The sequence below is a fragment of the Podarcis melisellensis genome (genome assembly GCF_964234715.1).
Source record: "Podarcis melisellensis genome assembly, chromosome: 6".
Taxonomy (NCBI): domain Eukaryota; kingdom Metazoa; phylum Chordata; class Lepidosauria; order Squamata; family Lacertidae; genus Podarcis; species Podarcis melisellensis.
The window spans coordinates 38,915,011-38,930,310 of NC_138538.1; the positions used below are offsets into that span (position 1 = coordinate 38,915,011).

Consider the following 15,300-nt stretch of genomic DNA (forward strand, 5'->3'; position numbering starts at 1 on the left):
TCAAAGGCCAAGTCACAGACTCCCTATTTTTGAAATTTTTGATATCTCTGTGGTAGTTTTTGTTTCATGAATGGTGTCATGGACCCCCTGGGTTGGTACACAGGAAGTCCACAGACCATCAATTGAGAATCACTGGCACGGTACATTTGTGGGATGATATTCCTTTAAGAAGTTTCAACAGGAGGATGGATGTACAGGGCTGGAATTAAGAGGAGGTCTTATGACACTTTCACTTTTGTAAATCCAGTGTTGTGCCAGCTGTACTTAGGAAGCCCAGGGACAAACAACCATAAAGAGTGAAGTGACTCAAGGGTCAGATTTTTGACATAGTAGGAGGATAGAACAGAAGAGAAAAGGCGCTTTTTGCACCAGTAGTCTGCTCTGCACAACTAATCCAGAATGTGAGTAATGCTTCTTTACTATTCTCTAGAAGTGTGAAATTATATTGCTGCATTTGTAACAACAACAGAACAACAATGAATTTTAAAAATGATTCCCCCCCCCCCCCCGATTTCCAGGCTCTGAGACATTAGCCTTCATATTTAGAGGGTCAATCTGTAGAGGTACCAAGGAAATTTAGGACTGCTCCAGAGATGCTTACCACAGTTACTTTGAACATTTCTTCAGGAGTCATTCCAAATCATGCAATTTATCAATTTATGTGGAGGCTATTTTAATCACTAGGCGGCAGACACATTTTATATAAATACTTTGATAAGTCTTAACCATGTTTACCTGAGGTAAGTCCCCTTGATAGCCTGCTTATGAATTCAGGCTAGCTGTATATTTTTAAATGGGTACTAAAGAATGGAGGCCTTGTTTGGTAGATAAGAGATATTTATGGAAACCATATAGATCCATGTTTTGTTAATTATTTTGGCATTGTGTGTGTGAAGGGGCTGAAAACACCACTCAGAAGCTGCCACTGAGTGACACTTGAAGGGGGCTCTGCTGTTGCCCCAAAGTTAGAACTTAGAACATCAGTTGGTGATTGTGGCAGGAAGGGAGCAGGCATGGCATGAGGCTGCATTATGCAGACATTGTTGCTAAAGAGTAGCTGGTAGAGCTACCAGGATGAGGCACAAGGCACAAAAGCACCTGCACATCAAACCAATCAGGTTTGTGCTGCTCGTAGGAGCTGCCCACTTACACAAAGTCCCCATGTACCATCTCACCCAACACAAGGCTGATGTGATGGGCTGTCTTGGGGTGAAAGCCCAGCTGAGCACAACAGTGCCTTTGGAATCCATCAGAAATTCCTTCCCCTGCTCAGTAGGAACCTCCAAATTCACCTCAAATTCTGCCATAGATGGAGTTCAACGACAGTCCAAGGATGTGCGAAATTCGCCTGAGGACTTGTATTAGTCATCAACATTATTTTTGCTACCCTTGAAATTTCTGAGATACTTTGCCAGTTCAGGAATCTTCAAATTCACCTCAAAATGTTGCTCAAATTGAAACTCAGTAACAACTCTGGGTGAGATAAGCAACCAAAGGAGCATCTGGTTCTCCTTTTTGTTGTGAAGCGAGATCATCTCCATCTATCTAATCTGAATGATAATGGTCACAAGCAGAACATAAAGTGTGTTGCAGAAAGGTGCTTGGCTGAAGGTGCACCATTCAGTAAGTCAAGTCAAAACATAGATCAGGGCCACAGTCATAGAATCATAGAATCCAACCCCCGCAATGCAGGAATATTTTGCCCTACTTGGGGCTTGAACCTATGACCGTGGGATTAAGTGTCTCATGCTTTACTGACAGCCAATGTAACTTGGAGGGGTGGGGATCAACTGGACCCAAAACAAGTGAATCACTTAATCCCTTAGCACAAGGTAAACCTACCCACCAAGTCATCATAAAGGAGTTTTTGTTAGACACAATTTCCCCAACATGCTGTAGTAATGTATGGCAGAACTGATGTCCTGACAGAAGAAGGGGGAAACTTTCCTATCACTGGATTGCAATTGAGGTCCACAAATTTCATTCAGAGAGCTGCCCTGACAAGTTGAGTTTTAGTGCTTTGGGGACAATATCTGGAAGGTATAGTGTATTACTAACTTTGCTAAACTTTAAATAGACTAGGTCTGCTGTAGTTCTTTTTGCCCCCAAACCACATATTTATTTATTTAAAAAGTGGGATATCAAATTAATCTGCCTCCAGATTTACCGTACTTTTACAGAAGTTTGGAATGAGGGATTGGCAGGTCCTTGTGGAAGGCAGGGTGTTACATCTCAAAGCAAGGAGAGAAGATATGTTTTCCTGTGGAACCATTGCTACTTTTCTCCTCTCTTCTAAAGTTTGAACTACTTCCTTTTACATCTTGGGGTGTGACAGAAGGCAATCAGTGTTTTAATGTTTGTGCACCAGGTTTTTAAAAATGTAAGTTGAGTGGTTAATGTACATAATAACCGGCCATTGTGTACATTCACCACCCAGCTTAAATAGTACCTAACATATATATCAAATTAGATACAAATAAATGAGACTATTATAAAGCAGCATTCATAAGGTCTGTCCCCCTTTATAAACCATATTTCATATTTTCTTCCACGTTTTTCCATTAATGTTTCTTTTTAAGGCCTAAGAAAGGTCTTAAGATAGAAGTGAAGTTAAAATGCAGGTGTGCAGTTCTCTGAATCATCTTTATTCCTTTTCTTGTGAAATTAACTTCACTTCTACCTTAAGAAGTTTCAAGCACACTTCCAATTCTTCTAGATTAGTTCTTAAATCAGATAACGTGCCCATAAGTAGGTCATTGCTGCTGTATTATTAACTCAAGAACAAAGCCCACTGTATGATGGTCACTCTATTATTTTTTTCATAACTCTTAAGCAATTCTATGCTCACTTTTGACTCCTATCATGATTCAGAAACAAAAACCATGACTGCATGCAAGTGATGAGCGGAGGGCACCTCATGAATATTCTAAAAAGTGGTAATGAGTCTGGTTTGCGACTTGAGATTTTTAGTTCATTTTTGCAAAGCTTTATGGCACTTGCATCCAATAAATGCAATATACTTCCTGAATGGAGATTGCTCAGTTGGTGGAGCATAAGACACTTAATCTCAAGATCATGGGATTCATTTCTGCTAGTGTGCTTACACCATGCCAACCTCTCCACCTCCTCAACCCTTCCCATCTGCCTCCTGGTAAGTAGCAGTTATGCAAGCAAATGGAGGTCTGGTGAGTGGCAGCATTTACATTAGCCCTTTTCAGACCTTCAAGCTGTGTTTATTGGGCACACACGAGGAGGGGCAGAATATGAGCAGCAGGCATTTTTATTTGAAAGCTATTGAGTCTACATACATGCAATTGTAGGTTCGGATCTGCATGGAACGAGGGCCCTATGAGTTGTATGTGTATAAATTCTATGCAGACATAACTGTTGAAAGTGTAGAGTTCAGCAGTGAGGACAGCATATAGAAATCCCATTTCTCCTCTCCTAGAGCTACAATCCCTGAAAAGAGGAATTGACTGTCAAACCACTCTGTCAAGTATAGCTCTGGGAGGGGAATAGGGGACTTCTAACAGCACCCAGCACACTTAAGAAGCTACAGCTCCCAGAATTCTTTTGTGGAAGCCGTGACTGTTTTAAAGTGGTATATTGTGGTACATTGCCTAACATTAGTTTTCCAATCTCAAGCCTGGCTGTGGGCCACTTCATTCCCCACAATGCTCAAATTCCGAAGAAAAAGAAGGGAGGGTTAGGGAAATGGCAAGTTTCTCATCCCAGCTCCACCCTCCAATTTTAACTTTCTAAGAACAGTACCTGAGGGGGAGGGGAAGGAGGGAGGGAGGAAGAGGTGGTAATACAGAATAGTGCACCCAGCAAACCAGCATTTGAACAGTTAGTCTCTTACCAGCACATGTGCATATAAAAAAGGCTCACAATGGTATGGACCAACTTGATTTCTTTTTAAACACTTCATATGCATCAGAATTTTGCAGAATAACCATTTCTTAATATGATTAAAGCTACTGTTATCAAATGAAGATTTAACAGTTATAGCTCAATGTGCTAGTTATATATATACAGTGAAGCACGTTCAGGTGTACATGTAATTGGCATTTGGTTATATGTTAACAATATATTTCACATTACTTCAATTTGACACTATTAATCTTATATGTATATATAGAGGTAGATAATAGTGCAGATAAGAGGTAGAAAACTGGGTGACTTTGCAGAAGTACTAAAACTGGAAATGTGTGCTTGTGGATAACATGTGAAGAACATGTGAACAGGAAGTTATGCATTCCCCACGCATGCAGAGGAGATGCTTGAGTTTCCCTTTCACAAGGGAGAAGTGTGGAGAGTTCAAGCATATTCAGTAATGCTTGCTGCTTGCATAATTCACATAATACATGAAGCTTCCTATAAACTTAGAATTGTAATTTTGATTCCAGGTCAGCTTGTACAGTGTACCTAAAACAACTTTGAAAAGGATAGTTAGCTGTATTGCTTCACTCCTATGAAATTCAGGTTTTGTCTGTATTTTCCCTTGATCAAACACATTATCGGAATAACTCATCTGGGGTAGAATGGGTATCCTTAACAGCCAGGACAATTTTGACAGAGATAAAATGAACTGTAGTTTCATAAGGGATGGTACATGGATTTTAAATCATAGGAACATACTGGGTTTGTGCTCGATGAACTCTTGAGATGTTTAGTTTGATTGTAAGATTGGCAATGGAACCATAATTAATTGATGAATTAATCTTCAAATTTGTGGAATAACTTATTTACCGTATTTACTCAGTTCTAATGCTTACCTTTTTTGGCCAAACGACGTGGCGAAAATTAAGGTGCACATTAGATTCAATGGCACATTTCACCAGCAAATACTTTTTTTGGTTTCAAGGTTCTGAAAATTGAGGTGTGCATTAGATTCGATGGTGCATTAGATTCGAGTAAATACTGTAGTTGTTTCATTTTTTTAAAGATAAGGTGTTTAAAAAATCTGAATCTGTTTTTAGAAGGCTTTATGATCAGCCCAGATTCTAGGGTCACGACTGCAAATGAGAAGTACTTTGTAACTTTCTACTTTATTAGTCTGTGATACTTTCAGTAATAAATTAGCAATGGCCTTTGGTCCACCTTTGTTCTAAAGCGTATCTTACAGGGGTTTAATTTTGCAACAGCCAAGCCTTTTGAAATCATCCATTTTCACAGTCAGTTTCAATAACAGAAATCAGGACCATTTTCCAAGCAATTCCCCATTGTTCAGAGTGAAGGTGGTTGCCCGGTCAAAACAATTATTTTCTCCTATGCTTTTGTGAATTGTGGTTTGAGGGTGTCTCTTGCTAGTTCACTGCTTCTTTTTTATAGTCAAGACTTTTTGTGCTTTTTTGTGACTTTGTATTTTTTTAAAAAAATTCTATACAGCTTTATATTTTTAATAAAAATCTCAAAGCGGTTTACAGCATATTAAATCAATAAAATAATAGCCGGATGATGTTTGTATTTCATTCCCCCCTAAACTGCCTGGTGAATATTAACTAATTGTGTGCCGGGAAATAAAAGTTTATAGAAACTGCTTAGCTCCGACTGTGAATGGTTAGGGTATAGTGGAGGCAGTGATTAAAAACTGCCATGGAAAGGCTGATGGAAGCCCTTCCATGTGTGGCCGTAATGGGTGAATCACCATATAATACAGGTCTGGGTTTAGTGCTGGATTTTGATCTTTGCAGCTGGGTTTCAATAATCAACAAGCTGTTATAGTTCTGTTATCAGGTTGATGGTGATTGTTATGATTATTATTATTATTTTGCAACCCACAGTGGAAAAGATAGGAAATAGCCATAAGGTGGTTGTGGTAAAGAATGTTACCTTATCTCTTTCCGGGCTTCTAGTACAAACATATATATTGTTACCAAAGTTGAGTGTTTTCCCCCTTTCCCTGCCAAGCAGTGGCCAGACCCTATGGGGTTCCCGGGACTCACCCAGGGTCTGTGGTCATTTGGAGAACTGAGACACCATGGAGACTGTCATAGCTTTGAGAAATATGATTTATTCACCTATTTACACCTTCAGTCTGCATGGAGGGAGTCCAGATCTTACAGCACGGTCCTTTCAAGAGGGGCTTGTCCAAGGCATCTTTCCCAGCCAGCTCTGCAGTCAGCCTGCTAAAGATGGATCCTCCTTCCTCCTTCCTCCTCCCAGCAACCCTTGCTCAAAACTTCTCTTTTCTTGTCACCACAAACACACAGTTACCTTCCAGTCTGTTTGCACCTCACGGAATGGGGGAAGGATTGTTCTCTTGCATGCCAATGACCCTCTATTGTTCCTTAATGGCCCTAGCTTAGCCAGGTTGCTTTGCACAGGCTAGCCCAGGAATTCCTCTGCAGTTTATATTTCTCCCTTCACATCCCAAATAATCAAAATCCTAGCATTTAATAATTTCTAGGGTTTAAGGGGTCCCTCCGTCTATAACAATATACATACATACATACATACATACATACATATCTGAAGGAGCATTTCCACTCCCATCAGTCAGCACTGAGGTCCTCTTCTGAGGGTCTTCTGCTGGTTCCCGCAAGAAATGAAGTTACAGGGAACCAGGCAGAGGGCCTTCTTGATAGTGGCAGCCTCCCTGTGGAACATCCTCCTTTCAGATATCAAGGAAATAAACAACTATCTGACTTTTAAAAGACATCTGAAGGCAGCCCTGTATCAAGAAGTTTTTAGTGTTTGATTGTTTTAAGTCTGTTTCAATGTGAGCTGCCCAGAGTGGCTGGGGAAACCCAGCCAGATGGGCAGGGTATGTATGTGTGTATGTATATGTGTATGTATGTATGTATGCATGTATAAATATATATAGAGGGAGACATATATACACATGACACATCAGAAGTGTGAATATGACTGCAACCTTTGTCACCACAGCAAACATGGAGATTGCATTCCCTAGATGTGGCTTTAGCAGAGCTACATACCAGGAGAAGGACAGTTTACACAGAGTCTTAGAATCTAATCCAGGAGCCTCACTAGGTCTTTAAACAATTTAGGACACAGGCCCATAAGTTATTTTCTCAAAACATTGCATATGTGAATGTAAATTACGAGAGGCAAATTTTGGCTGACTTTCAAGGTGCAAATTATAAAAGTTACACACCCACCTACACACCAATGTTCCTAGACTGTGGCTTGGGTGTGTTCCTGGATTCTTGGGAATTTCAGGTAGAAGCAGCAGTCAGGAATGCATTCTACCAGCCATGGCCCTATCTAGAGCAACCAGACCTTACCACAGTTATCCAAGCATTAGTGAATCTCAGACTCAGCTATACAGCTGAAAATAAAACATTTTGAATGTGTTGTAAAGTGCAATACAGTGGTACCTCGGGTTAAGTACTTAATTTGTTCCGGAGGTCTGTTCTTAACCTGAAACTGTTCTTAACCTGAAAACCACTTAACCTGTGGCCTCCTGCTGCTGTCGTGCCGCCGGAGCACAATTTCTGTTCTCATCCTTAAGCAAAGTTCTTAACCAGGTTATCTTAGGGACTGGTTGCCCCTGTATCAACTGGTCCCTGCCTTAAGATGTACTTCACAGACCCTGTTGAGATCATAGAATTGTAGACTTGGAAGGGGCTCTGACTCCCTGCAATGCAGGAATATGCAGCTGTCCTGTACGGGGATCAAACCTGCAACTTTGGTGTTATCAGCACCATGTTCTGACCAACTGAACTATCCACCTGCAAATACAATCATTTTAGCTGTTTAAATGATGAGAAAGGGATGGTTTTTAAAAAAATATATATTTGAACTAATCTTTTAAACTTTGATGATATTTTACTGAACTTACGTTGCATCCCTTTTGCACAAGCTGCCTGAAGAGGGCTTTTCTCTACAAGGCAGCACAGAAACCTTTTCAATAAAACACACATACTACTAGGAAGTGGCAGTCAGCTGTTTCGATTACAGAGTCCCTAGCAAAAGGTACGGGGGGGGGGGAGCAACTTCAATCTTGCCAAAGGCAAACAAAGCATAAAAGGACATATTGTGACTGATCATAACCACTCTTATGGGCATTAAACAAAAATTTTCTAGAATGTTTGTCCCAGGAGAGATGCTATTTCTTTTACCCACACGCTAGATTTTCACAGCAAATGAGGAGGGCAAGACTAGACTCTATTCTTCCTTGGATACAATGAAGGAACTGGAGGCCCCTCGACTGTCCTCGGGTCCAGTATTGGACCACTTTGACTGGATATACCCAGCCAATGTGGACAGACTCCTCTGAGCTGGAAAGTCCACCACTAGTCCTCTCGACCCGTGCCCGTCCTGGCGGATTAGAGCGTGTCCAGATGAGGTGTGGGCCCCCCTGGGGGATATCATAAATTTGTCCCTTGGCACCGGGACATTCCCAGGGGAACTGAAGGAGGCAGTGGTGCGCCCGCTTTTAAAGAAAACATCATTAGATCCCTTAGATCTATCCAATTACCGCCCAGTTTCAAATCTTCCATTCCTGGGTAAGGTGATTGAGAGAGCGGTTGCTGAACAGCTTGGTAGGTTTCTGGATGAAACATCGGCTCTGGATCCATTCCAGTCCGGCTTCCGCGCTGGTCATGGGACCGAGACAGCTCTGGTCGCCCTAACAGATGATCTTCGTAGACAGCTGGATCGAGGCGGGTCGGGGCTGCTGATTCTTCTAGACCTGTCAGCAGCCTTCGACATGGTCGATCACGAACTCCTGGACCACCGCCTTGCCGACGTGGGGATCCAGGGCACAGTCCTTCAATGGCTGCGCTCGTTTCTCTCTGGTCGGGGACAGAGGGTGGCACTTGGGGGAGAATTGTCATCCCGCCACTCCTTGGTGTGTGGAGTGCCCCAGGGTGTGATACTCTCCCCGATGCTTTTTAACATCTTTATACGCCCCCTCGCCCAGCTTGTCTGGAGTTTTGGGCTGGGCTGCCATCAGTATGCCGATGACACCCAACTCTATCTGTTGGTGGACGGCCATCCTGACTTGGCCCCAGACACACTGACCAGATGTCTGGAAGCTGTGGCTGGATGGTTACGTGGGAGCCGGTTGAAGTTAAATCCTTCGAAGACAGAGGTCCTCTGGCTGGGACGGGATGATATGGGATTGAGGGGGCAACTCCCATCTCTTGCGGGGGTGCAATTAGTGCCAGCACCGTCCGTTAAGAGTTTGGGTGTAATCTTTGATACCTCCCTCTCCATGGAAGCGCAGATTGCAGCTATAACAAAGGCGGCATTTTTTCATCTCCGCCAAGCTAAGCAGTTGGCTCCTTACCTCTCTCGCCCTGACCTAGTCACTGTGATCCACGCGACGGTCACCTCCAGACTGGATTATTGTAACTCACTCTACGTGGGGCTGCCCTTGAGACTGACCCAGAAACTCCAGCGGGTGCAGAATGCCGCAGCGAGACTCCTTACGGGGTCTTCGCTGCAAGATCACATTCATCCGGTGCTATACCAGCTGCACTGGCTCCCGGTGGAGTACAGGATCAGGTTTAAGGTGCCAGTTTTAACCTTCAAAGCCCTATACAGCCTAGGACCCTTGTACCTATGGGACCGCCTCTCCTAGTATGCCCCACAGAGGAACTTACGGTCTTCAAACAAAAACATTTTGAAGGTCCCAGACCACAGAGAGGTTAGGCTGGCCTCAACTAGAGCCAGGGCTTTTTCGGCTGCAGCTCCAACCTGGTGGAACGCTCTGTCACAAGAGACAAGGGCCCTGCAGGACTTGACATCTTTCCGCAGGGCCTGCAAGACAGAGCTGTTCCACCTGGCCTTTGGTCAGGGCGCAGCCTGACTCCCTCCTTTGGCAATCTTTACAAAACTTTAGTTTATGGTTGCCATCAATTTTGATTTTAATTAATTTTTATAATGTTTTTATAATGTTGCACTGTTTTAGTGTTAGCAGCCCTGAGCCCGGCTTCGGCTGGGGATGGCGGGATATAAATAAAATTTATTATTATTATTATTATTATTATTATTATTATTATTATTATTAATAGTTGGGACTGATAAGATCAGGGGTCGGCAAGGTTTACCTCGCCTGGGCCGGTTCACTCCTGCGGAGATTGTTCCGTGGGCCAGATTGCGTCTTCACAGATGTGATTTCCGGCCTTTGTGCAGACGCGATTTCCGACGCCGATTTAGCGCAGCACGTGGGGACTCACCAAGCAGGCGGATCAGTTCGGGGGTGGCTCATGGGCCAGTTAAATGACCCCTGTGGGCCGCTTGTGCCGACCCCTGGATAAGATGATGCTATTTTCTATAATAAAGCACACATTGTGGTGTGGGATTACTCTAAGACAGAGCTTTCCAAACTGTGTGTCGTGGCATGTTAGTGTGTCAGCTGCAGTGCGTAGGTGTGTTGTGCAAACACTCCCTGCACTCCTCCCGGGGCAGGAAAGGGGTTACTTTAAGCTCCGGTTTGCTAATCAAACTGTATTACTGTGTCGCGAAATGGTGAATATCTAAAAAGTGTGTCACCAACATTAAAAGTCTGGAAAGCTCTGTTCTAAGATCTCCAGCAAATCATAGATCACAGCACCTTCATAGAAATAGATAGATTAGATAGTATATAATACAAAATTTTATATAAAATTAATAATTGTTGATACATTTAATATGAGTTAGACTCCCCCTTTGAAGGAAATGAGTCACTAATGAAGTGACAGTAATAAGTGTTTTAAAAATACTCTAAACCACTATGCAGTCAATCTGTGAGAGAAGAGAAATGCAAATATAGCTGTCTGTCTGTTCAGGATAAAGCTTGTACCACAACTTCCCGCTTCCTGATATGCACCAGTGATTTAAATCTGCTAGTCAAATTTTGTTTGTACTGGCAGTCTCATTTTTTGCTGCTGCCAGAAATGATGATGGATCTTGTGTTACTTTGATTTATATTTTTCTTTTGATGTTTGAAGTCCTGTCACAATAAACCATTCTTTGCAATCCCAAATCCTAGAAATTTAAAGCAGAAAGCGTGTTCTCCCTAACAGAGAGCACGTGTTGCGGTTGGGGAGCAGGCCACCCTGGCATGATTAGGCAAATTTGGTGGAACCCAGCCTTAAAGGGTTAAGTGGGTTACTGGGGAAATTTTGATGTTGCTAATTTGGAGGAGGGGTCAGAGGCTTTAAATACAGGGGCCAGACGATGGGACGTCTTCTTGGCCGTTTGGGATCGGATCACCCGCCCTCCCTCCCTTTAATTAGGGTGGTTTCCTCAGTTGACCTTGCTATGCCTGTCATGGGGTCGTTCGCCTTGGTGCGGGGGCCTGGTAGGAATTTTGCCATTTGGCTGATTGGCTTGTGCCATTTGGTTTTTGCCTACTGCGTAGCAAATCGTCACAACTTGTAAGGTTGGCGGTTAGGCATTGGTTAAATGGTGCTTGGAGGGGTAAGTGCCTACCCCTCCAAATGATGCGAAGGGAATTCCGTTAAAGGAATCCAGGGGCTTGCCATTCTTTTCGTCCTTGTCCATGGCGTTGGACCTGGGCCGTGCAAGCCCCGCAGGAACATGAGGGTGAGAAGTGCGGGACTGGTGCCCAGCTCCACTTTCTCACCCAATACTTGTTTCCCACACTGGATTCCGTTGGCGTACGGATTGCCAGCTCTGTCCCTGAGGGCATGGACAGATAGTCATAACCAATGCCTAAGCAACCACTCACATATTTTGTATTTGAATAAAGTTGTGGCCAAAATTATGCCAAAAACCTAAACAAAAATTGAAGTGTGAAGTGTGAATTATTTGGGGGGGGTGGCACTGTGGAACTCAACACGCAATTACAAAATGCACCATATTCTGCTATTTTTATTCCTACACGCAGTGCTTTTCTTTCTGGGGGTACGCATACCTCTAAACATTTTGTGAATCTACGTTTGGCCTCATTGAGTCTCAGTATTTCAATACGAGTAGGAAAACGAGAGTACCCCTAAACTTTTTTTTAAATAAAAAAGCACTGCCTACATGTGTGTGAGAATGACTCAACACATTTATGTTGATTTTTAGTATATATTTCTTATTCCCTTGCAGAAACAAATGTTTGTTGAGATAAGTTCCTTTAATAAAATGTTTGGTATGAGATACACCAAAATTTAAATCAATGGAAGTTTACTTTTACCGATAAGTCTTAAAATTTAGGATATCAGTGAAAAGTCTCTGAGAATTCTCGCATTTACTGGTAAACCTCAAGGCCAAGCAAATGACTTTTATTAAATTTCGTTGCCTTTTCAGTTTACCATGGTATGCTGGACAGCGTTCTGCATAAGCATTGTGACACAAACATTTCTGTACATTAAAGAAAACTACTTCATTTCCCTTCAGTAAATAACTCAATTTTATTCACATTTCAGTGATTTAGACTGTTTTGCTTGTCCCTCTGCACTGATTGTCTGGCTACTGTGACAGTGCAGAAAATTCTGAACAGTACAGCTACTCAGAGAACCAAGTCACCAATGACTGCAGTTCAATTTTTGTGAGGAAAAGGAACATTGTTGGTTTGATCAGGACTAAAACCTGACATAACCTCTAGGTTGGGGCCAGCATCAGGGGTTGGCAATGTCTGGCACCTGCCAATGCCTACATTAGGGTCCTCACTGCTGATTCACAGAGCTCCCTGGTCTTGCTCTTCCTTTTCCTTTTCCTCTTTGTTGCCTGTCCTCTCACATGTCCTCTCCAAACATGCAGACAGCAAGAAGGTTAAGAAGAATGAGCAACAGCCTCTACTTGCCTCTGCTTCTGGTGCTGAATGGGAGGATGAGCAAAAGAGCAGTGGTGACAGTGACAAGGAGGCAGGCCCACTCAGATATGAGGTGCCATTGAAGTATCTTGCACAAGCCCACACACGCCCCAATCTGGAGACAACACTGATGATGGAAACTGGAAACCAAGGGAATGGTAGGTGTAGGAAGATGAGGCTTGAGGACAAGGGTAGAGGGGAGAGGACCTTGAGGCAAGATGGACTGGTGAGAATAGTGTATCTGAAGAAATCCCTCTGTAGCAATGAGGGCCAAGAAGTCATTGGATGTGGCATTATATAGTTATAAAATTGTAGAGTTGGAAGTGCTGCTTGGGGTCATCTAGTCCAATTCCCTGCAATGTGGGAATCACAGTCCCCAATCCAATTAGAAACCGTACCAGACCCTGCTTACCTTTGGATATTATGCAGGAAACAGAGAATGATATGTTCAAGTAAGAGGGCTTTTGTGAGAAAACCTATTTAATCAACTGAGAAAATATTTCAAGCTTCCAGAGAATGAGAGGACCTTGGTTTAAAATATTTTAAAGCCAAGGCCATCTTGTTGGTTTTATACCAGCCTCTAGCTGGGAAGTGTTATAGAAGACAGAGGCTCAGAATCTGAAAGGACATTTTTTTTCATTGTCCAGGAGTTAATAAATAGCCTAAGACAAGTAGCCATTGAGCAACATCACAGCAAGAGGAAGAAAGAACAACAAGGCATCTTTTATGCAAAGGAGGAAATAAAATATTTTCACTGCTGGGAATTACCCCTTATAACAAAGTCCATCACCTGATGCCCAGAGAATACATTCTTCAGGCTATTTGCACACTGCTTACTTGGCATTGGCTATAGTCTCTGCCTGCATGAATGCTGCAAAACACCCCTTCCTGGCTGGTAAGATGACTTGGCTGCCATGACTACACACGCGCCCCTGCACAATTGCACTCACACCTATGCCTCTTCCCATGCGATTGTTTTCAAGCCTTGAGGAAATACAGTAGATCAGAGCGAAGCTTCAGGCTGCCTCAGGCCATGCCTCAAATTCAGTGTGAAACACTTGCAGTGCAATCCTCTACATGTCTGCTCTCAGGGAAAGGAGGGGCAAGCAGAAATTAGTGGGTTTTCTTGGTTTGTTAAAAGCCTTATGGTGGAAGAGGAAAAAGCAAAGATTTTGGATGTACATTCCATGATGGGAGACTTTGCAGGAGGGTTAGTACCTTACAAGAACTAACTTACTTGCAAACTGAACATGAAGTTGAACTGGAATTGGGGTCAAGACTTGGAATGAAGTCATATGTTCAGGTACAGGTTCCAAGATAAACAGCTGATACCCATACCCTTAGCCTTCTGAGCCTTTGGTGTTGCCACTGATTTTGCTCCTGAATGCATATATTGTGCAGCAGTAGAAGAGCTGTGTGAACCCATCCACCCACCCAAGGTCATAATGGGTGCCAAGGTGCGAAGGTGCCAAGGACTCACATGGGCCCTAGTAGCTATGGAGGAATTATAGAGGTGGGAGGGATCTTGCAGAACAGCTAGTCCAAACCACTGCTTGATGCAGAACATTCAGAGCTACATGAAGACTGCAGTCATACTCTCCCAATGGCATACTCTCCCGATGGCAGTGTTACATTTGCCAGGATGGGGGGGGGAGTGCAGGTTGGGGGAACTCTGAATTGGTGGCAGCTTCCTGACTGTGGGAAGCTGCTGCCATCAACCCAGAACTTTCCCGACTTCATGGCCACCTCACCCCATCCTTATTTCAGAGAGAGGCAACACCACCGCTGCTGAAATTTAGCCCCCTAAAATGCTGGTGATGACCCCATGAACGGCTGTCCATTCTGTGCTTGATAAGCTCTAGCGAGGAATAGCCAGCCAGCTCTGTAGGTAATAGATTCCATTGTCAAACACCTCTTACCATCAATAAGATTCTCCTCATGTTCAACCAAAATCTACCTCCCCCTAACTGAAGATCATTAGCTCTCATCTTGCCCCTGGGGCAAAGGAGAAAATTCAAGGCAAACACTGCCCTCTAACCTTTGTGTTTCTGACTAAAGGAGAAGAGGTGTAAAGGTCAGATCAGCTGTAAACTTAGAATGTAAACTCTCAGGATTTTAAGGAGTGGTTTTTGGCAGCTCTTGAGGTGCCTAACATTTAGCCTTCTTTCTTCTTATGTCAGCACGTAACAGGGCAGCAAGGAGAGTGCCAGAAACACTATTTAGGGAAGCGAGAGGTAGGTGGCAAAGACCAGTCTTTGTTTGTAAATGTATGTATCACCCTATTAAAATTGGATGTGGGTGGAAGAAATCGTCACCCTTTTGGTCCGATCCCTGAAAGGTAGAGAGACAGCAAATGCCTACTGGAGGGATTATTCCCAAATTGGGGTCTAATTTGTCATTGATTCAGATTTCTAGCAATCGAAAGTTGGAACCCTTTGAAAAAGGGAACTGGGTCCCATGTTTTGGTTCAGTCCGTTGCCAAACTTTATCATATCTACTTGATTAACCAATTTCTATTTAGACTGCCTTGGCTGCGTGTCCCTATGTTGTTCAGCCCTTTTTATTTCTGAATAAATATT

General features: G+C 43.1%; 1 protein-coding gene across 2 annotated transcripts in view; it reads left to right on the forward strand.

Moving 5' to 3' along the window:
- The first annotated feature begins 244 nt into the window (after positions 1-244).
- Positions 245-15,300, forward strand: part of PIGR (polymeric immunoglobulin receptor) — a 29,394-nt gene continuing 14,338 nt past the window's right edge. The window contains exon 1 of one of the 2 annotated variants that reach the window (XM_081916346.1): positions 245-401. The gene's annotated coding sequence lies outside the window, so the exon portion shown is untranslated. Of the gene's footprint in view, positions 402-14,862; positions 14,956-15,300 lie in introns of those variants that run through there. The other variant, XM_081916347.1, reaches the window with a different exon arrangement.